This window comes from Schistocerca cancellata, chromosome 4 (assembly GCF_023864275.1).
Source record: "Schistocerca cancellata isolate TAMUIC-IGC-003103 chromosome 4, iqSchCanc2.1, whole genome shotgun sequence".
Lineage (NCBI taxonomy): Eukaryota > Metazoa > Arthropoda > Insecta > Orthoptera > Acrididae > Schistocerca > Schistocerca cancellata.
Window position 1 is genome coordinate 862,345,608 of NC_064629.1, and position 6,872 is coordinate 862,352,479.

Here is a 6,872-nt window from a genome sequence, read left to right on the forward strand (position 1 = left end):
GGGGTCCATTACCACACAGGAAGCGGCTACACGAGGCTGTATTTTAGGTTAGAGGGTCACAGGAAACTACAGAAAGGGCGTCAGTCTTAAAGGGTGCAGGGTAAACACAGAAAGGTAGACCAAGCAACAATCGGGATTGTAGTTGTAAATTGTCGTACCTGTGTTAGGAAAGAACCAGATATCCAAACGCTAATAGAAAGCACTGAAGGTCAGTTCGATATAGATATGGAAAGCTGACTAAAAGTTAAAATATGTTCAGTCGAATTTTTTACAAAGGACCTAACCGTGTTTAGAAAGGATAGATTAAATACAGTTGGTGGTGGAGTGTTTATTACTGTCAGAAGTAGTTTACATTGTAGTGAAATTGAAGAAGATAGTTTTTGTGAGTTAGTATGGGTAGAGGTTATACTTGACAACCGGAATAAATTTATAATTGGTTCCATTTACGGACCCTACGACTCATATAATACAGTTGGGGAACAGAATGAGATTTTCACTCTGCAGCGGAGTGTGCGCTGATATGAAACTTCCTGGCAGATTAAAACTGTGTGCCGGACCGAGACTCGAACTCGGGACCTTTGCCTTTCGCGGGCAAGTGCTCTACCAACTGAGCTACCCGAGCACAGCTCGCCTGCAGGGGAGCTTCTGTAAAGTTTGGAAGGTAGGAGACGAGGTACTGTCAGAAGTAAAACTGTGAGGACGGGGCGTGAGTCGTGCTCGGGTAGCTCAGTTGGTAGAGCACTTGCCCGCGAAAGGCAAAGGTCCCGAGTTCGAGTCTCGGTCCGGCACACAGTTTTAATCTGCCAGGAAGTTTCAGTTGGGGAACAGTTCAAAGAAAACTTGAATCTCATTTCATATAGGTACCACAATCATTTAATTATAGCTGGTGGTGACTTAAATGTACCCTCGATATGTCACCGAAAATACATGTTTATAGTCGGCGGTAGGCATAAAACGTCGTCCGAAATCGTTCTGAATGCGTTCTCAGAAAATTATTTTGAAGAATTAGTTCAGAAGTCCGTCTGAAGCGTAACTGATTGCGAAAACGTACTTGGCCACTTAGCAACAAATAATCCTGAGCAAATAGGGACATCATGACGAATGCAGGGATTAGTGTCTCCAAGGTGGTTGTGGGAGAGACTGTATACTGTAACATCCAAACCAACCAAAAATAAACGAAAAATACATCTATTTAAAAAAAGCAGATACAAATTCGGTTGATGCCTTATTAAGAGACGGTCTCCACTCCTTCCAGTATATGTAAGCGTAGACCAGATGTATAAATTCAAAGAAATAGTATCGATAGCAATTGAAAAGCATATATCGAATAAATTAATAAGACATGGCATTGATCCCCCATTGTTTACAAAACAGCTCAGAACACACTTGCAGAAACAACTAGAAAAGAATGCCTAATTTATGGGAATGCTAAAGCACCAAGAATGGCAAAGTTTTACAGAAGCTAGAAATTTAGCGCGAAAATCAATGTGAGACGCTTTTAATAGTTTCGACAACGTAATTCAGTCTCGAAATCTGGCAGAAAATCTAAAGAGATTCTCGTCGTACGCAAAGTACAGCAGCGGAAAGACACAACCACTATCTTCACTGCAAGACAACAGTGGTGATGTTACTGATGACACTGCAACTAAAGTGGAGTTACCGAAAAATATTTTCCGAAATTCCTTCACTAAAGAAGCCGAAGTAAATATTCCAGAATTTGAATCAAGAACAACTGCGAAGTAGATATTCTAGGTGTAGCAAAGCAGCTTAAATCACTTAATAAAGGCAAAACCTCAAGTCCAGATTGTATACCAGTCACGTTACTTTCAGAGTATGCTGACACAATACGTCCATATTTCGCAATCATACACAACCGCTCGCTCGTCGAGACTGGAAGGTTGCTCAAGTCACACCAATACGTAAGAAGGGCTAATCCGCTGAATTACAAACTCTTATCGCTGACGTCGATTTGCAGTAGGATTTTGGAACATATACTGTGTTAGAACATTATCAGTTGTCTCGAAGGAAACGATTTATTGACAAATAGTCAACATGGAAATAGAAAATATCGTTCTTGTAAAAGACAACTATTTCTTTATTCACACGAGGTAATGAGTGCTACTGACAGGGGATGTCAAATTGATTCCATATTTTTATATTTAGAAAAGGCTTTTGACACAGTTCACCACAAGCGATTTTTAATTAAATTTCGCGCCTGTGGAGTATCGTCTCACTTGTGCGACTGGATCCATGATTTCTGTTAGAAAGGTCACAGTTCGTAGAACTGACATAAATGCAGCGAGTAAAACAGAATTAATATCTGGAGTTCCCCACGTAAGTGTTAATAAGTCCTTTGCTGTTCTTGATCTACATAAGCGATTTAAGAGACAATCTGAGTAGCCCACTTAGAATGTTCACAGATGATGCTGTCATTCAGCGTCTTGTAAAGTCGTCAGATGATCAAAAGCAATTGCAAAACGATTTAGACTGTGTGGTGCCAAAAGCGGTAATTGACTCTAAATAATGAAATGTGGGAACTCATCCACATGAGCACTAAAAGAAATCCACTAAATTTCGGTTACACGATAAATAACAGAAATGTAAAAGCTGTAAATTCAACTAAATACTTAGTGTTTACAATTACGAATAACTTCAGTTTGAACGATCACGTAGATAAAGTTGTGGGCAAAGCAAATCAAAGACTGCGATTTATTGGCAGAACACTTAGAAAAGCAACAGGACTACTAAAGACGTTGCTTACACTACGCTTTCCGCCTCTCTCTGAAGTACTGCTGTGCAGTGTGGAATCCACACCAGACAGAATCCACGGAGGACATCGAAAAATTTCAAAAGGAGGGCCGCGAATTGGGGTGGCAGTCATTAAAACGAAGGCGTTCCCCGGTCCGCCAGGATATTCTCACGAAATTTGTTCAAATGGCTCTGAGTACTATGGGACTTAACAAAATGGTTCAAATGGCTCTGAGCACTATGGGACTTAACATCTATGGTCATCAGTCCCCTAGAACTTAAAACTACTTAAACCTAACTAGCCTAACGACAGCACACAACGCCCAGCCATCACGAGGCAGAGAAAATCCCTGACCCCGCCGGGAATCGTACCCGGGAACCCGGGCGTGGGAAGCGAGAACGCTACTGCACGACCACGAGATCCGGGCATGGGACTTAACATCTCAGGTCATCAGTCGCCTAGAACTTAGAACTACTTAAACCTAACTAACCTAAGGACATCACAAACATCCATGCCCGAGGCAAGATTCGAACCTGCGACCGTAGCGGTCGCGCGGTTCCAGACTGAAGCGCCTAGAACCGCTCGACCACCAGCGGCCGGCACGAAATTTGTGTCTCCAACTTTCTCCTAGTGTGTGAAAGCATTTTGTTAGCGCACACCTACATAAGGAGGAATTATCATCATAATAAAATAAGAGAAATCAGAAGTCACACAGAAAGCTGTAAGTGTTCGTTTTTCCCACGCACTTTTCGACAGTGGAACGGTAGAGAAATAGCTTTAAGGTGGTTCGATGAACTCTCTACCAGGCACTCAATTGTCAATTGCAGAGCTATCATGTAGATGTAGATGGGCTCATCTCTCAAAGCGACAAAACACAAGCACACCGTGTCATTCTTGGCAGTCAACCAAAGGTAATGTCCAGAATTCGACTTAACGCTATAGGGACCAGATGAAACATGCAGCACAGCATAGCAGGAACCGTCCTCACACACGGGTTCGAGCAGCATACGCCTCGATCAGCTTGTGGACACCATGCCAAAGAGGATACAGGCATATTACAATGAACGTGGCGGAATAAAACGGTACTGAATGTTAGACAGCATTAGATTTTGATTTCAAACATGTGCAAATACGTACAATTTTGATTACTGTTTTTTATTTTATATTAAAGTTATTTTTATCATAATGTTTATTGTTTGTCTCAGTGCTCCTCTCGAATCCAAGCCCACAACAGTTTAAGAAATAAAGACGCTGCAAAATTTTATTTGGAGCAGTTTGCTTTATCGGATACAAATAACGGCGGAATGCCGATCCAACTGCCTTACCACCCTTAAACAAAGCAATGATCCGTTCATCCCTCGATTATTCTTGTGCCCTGTAAGTAAATGTCCCAAACGGCGTGTTGCGGAAATTAGATATCATGGAAAACTGATAAAATCAACTAGAACCTGGAGTTATGAAGGCAAACATCAACAACTACCATTATCATTGAGCTGCAGAAATGCCATTAAAGATAATATGACAATATGATATCACCTGCGATCTTACTACGACGTTTGTTGGTAAGCAGTGGTGCAAAGAAAGTAAAACAGTCTTCGTACAGTATGTCCGACATGCAGTGAATGAGATAATGTACAAAATCTCCACTGATTCTGCAGGACAGGATGGCTGCATTTAAATATTTGTGTACGATTACTTCATTTGCAATGCATCTATCACATTTTATGCCACGGAAGACAACAGACCTGGGATCTTCCCATCAAAAGTTATTGGAACTTACTGAAGATAAATGGTTTCAATGTGACTATATGTACTGATGATCCCAAGACGGAAGACTACGTGAACTATCTTTGTTGCATTCCATCCAAGTGACTTTATAAGATGAATGTACAGTCAAACGAAACTTGAGTGTATCCCCCAGCAACCCCTTGTATCATACGTTACACGTTCGTTCAAATTACGTTCATTCGAAAATTGTGCTGTACTTCACGTATATTTTTTTCCGATTCACACTACAGGACGACCACGACGGTTACTCCTCTTCAAAAGAATAATAGCAAGGCGTCTGGAGCAGCCAGTAAAAATTGATTTATGATCAGACGAGCATGGCTTCACTAAATAAAGATTGTTGTTGTTGTGTTTCTATTTCCTTCCAAAATAATTCTAAAATGTTATTAAGAGTCCTTGATTTGTGAAAGGTTATTATAGTTCTTCAAAATGCTGTTTTCAGAGGTGTATTATATTTGATAAGTTGGGCCTCTGTGACTACATTTACACACTTATAAGCTACAGGCAGTGGTGGTATGTTACTTTATTAATCTGTAGTTCCAACGATATTTTGTTGATCAAAGGACATGTATATCTGCTCTAATGCTGTAATGGATAAGTGTAATCAAATAAGAAAGCTCAGTTATCATTGACAGACTAATAGATACAGAAATTGCTCAGTTTTTATATGAAGCATTTCATGCTAACAATTTTGATACAATCATTGAGAGTGACTAATGTGAAGCATTCGTAACCAAAGGTGCTACTTCATTTTACTTCAGAAAAATTTTATTTATGGGTAGTAGTTCAATAGGTGTTCTGGGACTATTACTTTGGTCCCCTTATCTTAAAGATCAAAGGTCAATTTCCAAGGTCAGATTTAAATGTCCTCACTTCTATCTTGGTGTATAAGATGCGCAAACATACTCGTAGAAACTCAAACTGCAGGTGGATATGTCAGCAATAGGTCTACAGCTCGTGGACTAGTGGCTAGTGTTGCTTCCTCTGGATCACAGTGTCCCGGTTCGATTCCCGGCCGGGTTGGGAATTTTCTATGCCCGAGGACTGGGTGTTTGTGGTTTCCTCATCATCTCATGATCATTCAGACAGTGGCGAGAGTGGAACTGGAAAGATTGGGAACTTGTACGGGTACTGATGACCACGATGTTGAGCGCCCCACAAACCACATCATCATCATCATCATCATGTCAGCAATATGACTACAAACATTCGGTAAAATTTGAGGAAAACCTGGGATAACTACGTTAAAATTGAGGGAAATATGATGAAACATGGAAATTCACGAAAAGCTAGTAAAATTACGGAAACTGACTGAGAATACATGAAATTAGAGACAAATACCATGAAAAGACTTCTAAGCAAAATCAATAAAACTGCTTGTTCTGGAGGAGGAGTGGAGAGAGGACCCATTCTAGAGACATGACATCAAGGCGAAACGGTCATATTATCCCACACATGAGCAGTACAATCTAACATTGGACCATGACTGCTGTGTGCAAGAGGAAGGTTACCAGGGGCGGTGGTAAACTGCAGTAAGACTGTTTCATCTCCTCTGGCTACTGATCGTGGTGCTCATTTCCTCGTAAGATATCACTGTTCCTTCGTACACATTTTCGGCTGTCAACGATCATTTTATAGGGCTGTTGTGAACATATCATAATTTCTGAACAGTAATTGGGCATGAACTTCGTAAAAAGCAGGCATCATACGCCTCTGGAAATCTATGCAGTGTTTGTGTTACAAAGGATCGATGTTTTCTTTGGTGTGCAAGGTAGTTGTTTTCACACTTTACAGTCTGTCATCATAGTTTATCGTAGAGCAGCTTGCATGGAAAATGTATGTGATGCGCTGGGAATATATTTCTTACATTGGAATATTAGCAGTGTTGCCTTCAGCATGACTAATAGGTCAGAAGCTACACAGCTCTAGCATTATAGCATGTTCTACGTGCAGAGCCATGTAGCCTTAGGAATGCATGTCTTAATATTCATCGATCATTTCTCTCTTACCAGACCTTCTTGCTACTGACCCCAGACACTAGAACGATACTCCCGAATTAATAGTGCAATTGATTTAAGAAAAATGCTTCAAACAATGTCTGTCTGGAGTTCCATGTTTCTTCTTCATAATCGTCTGTTATATCATCACAACACTTTCATATCTACTATACAACGATAAGGGGTGCTAACCTCCTCGACATGCGCGCATCTGGAGAGATCTTGTGAACTTGGATGTGCGCTGTGAGTAAGACTGCTGCAGAACAGCAGTTACGGACTTGGCTCCCTCTGCCCCTTCACGAGATGTGGCATGTAGAGGTCTACTTCTGGTCAGCTGC

General features: G+C 40.9%; 2 non-coding genes across 2 annotated transcripts; one reads left to right on the forward strand and one right to left on the reverse strand.

Annotated features, from left to right (window-relative positions):
• Positions 1–548: 548 nt before the first annotated feature.
• On the reverse strand, positions 549–623 carry Trnas-cga (transfer RNA serine (anticodon CGA)). The gene has a single exon. It is a non-coding gene; the product is annotated as a tRNA-Ser (tRNA).
• A 91-nt stretch (positions 624–714) lies between these two features.
• Positions 715–789, forward strand: Trnas-cga (transfer RNA serine (anticodon CGA)). Its single transcript has one exon. It is a non-coding gene; the product is annotated as a tRNA-Ser (tRNA).
• The last annotated feature ends 6,083 nt before the right edge of the window (positions 790–6,872 follow it).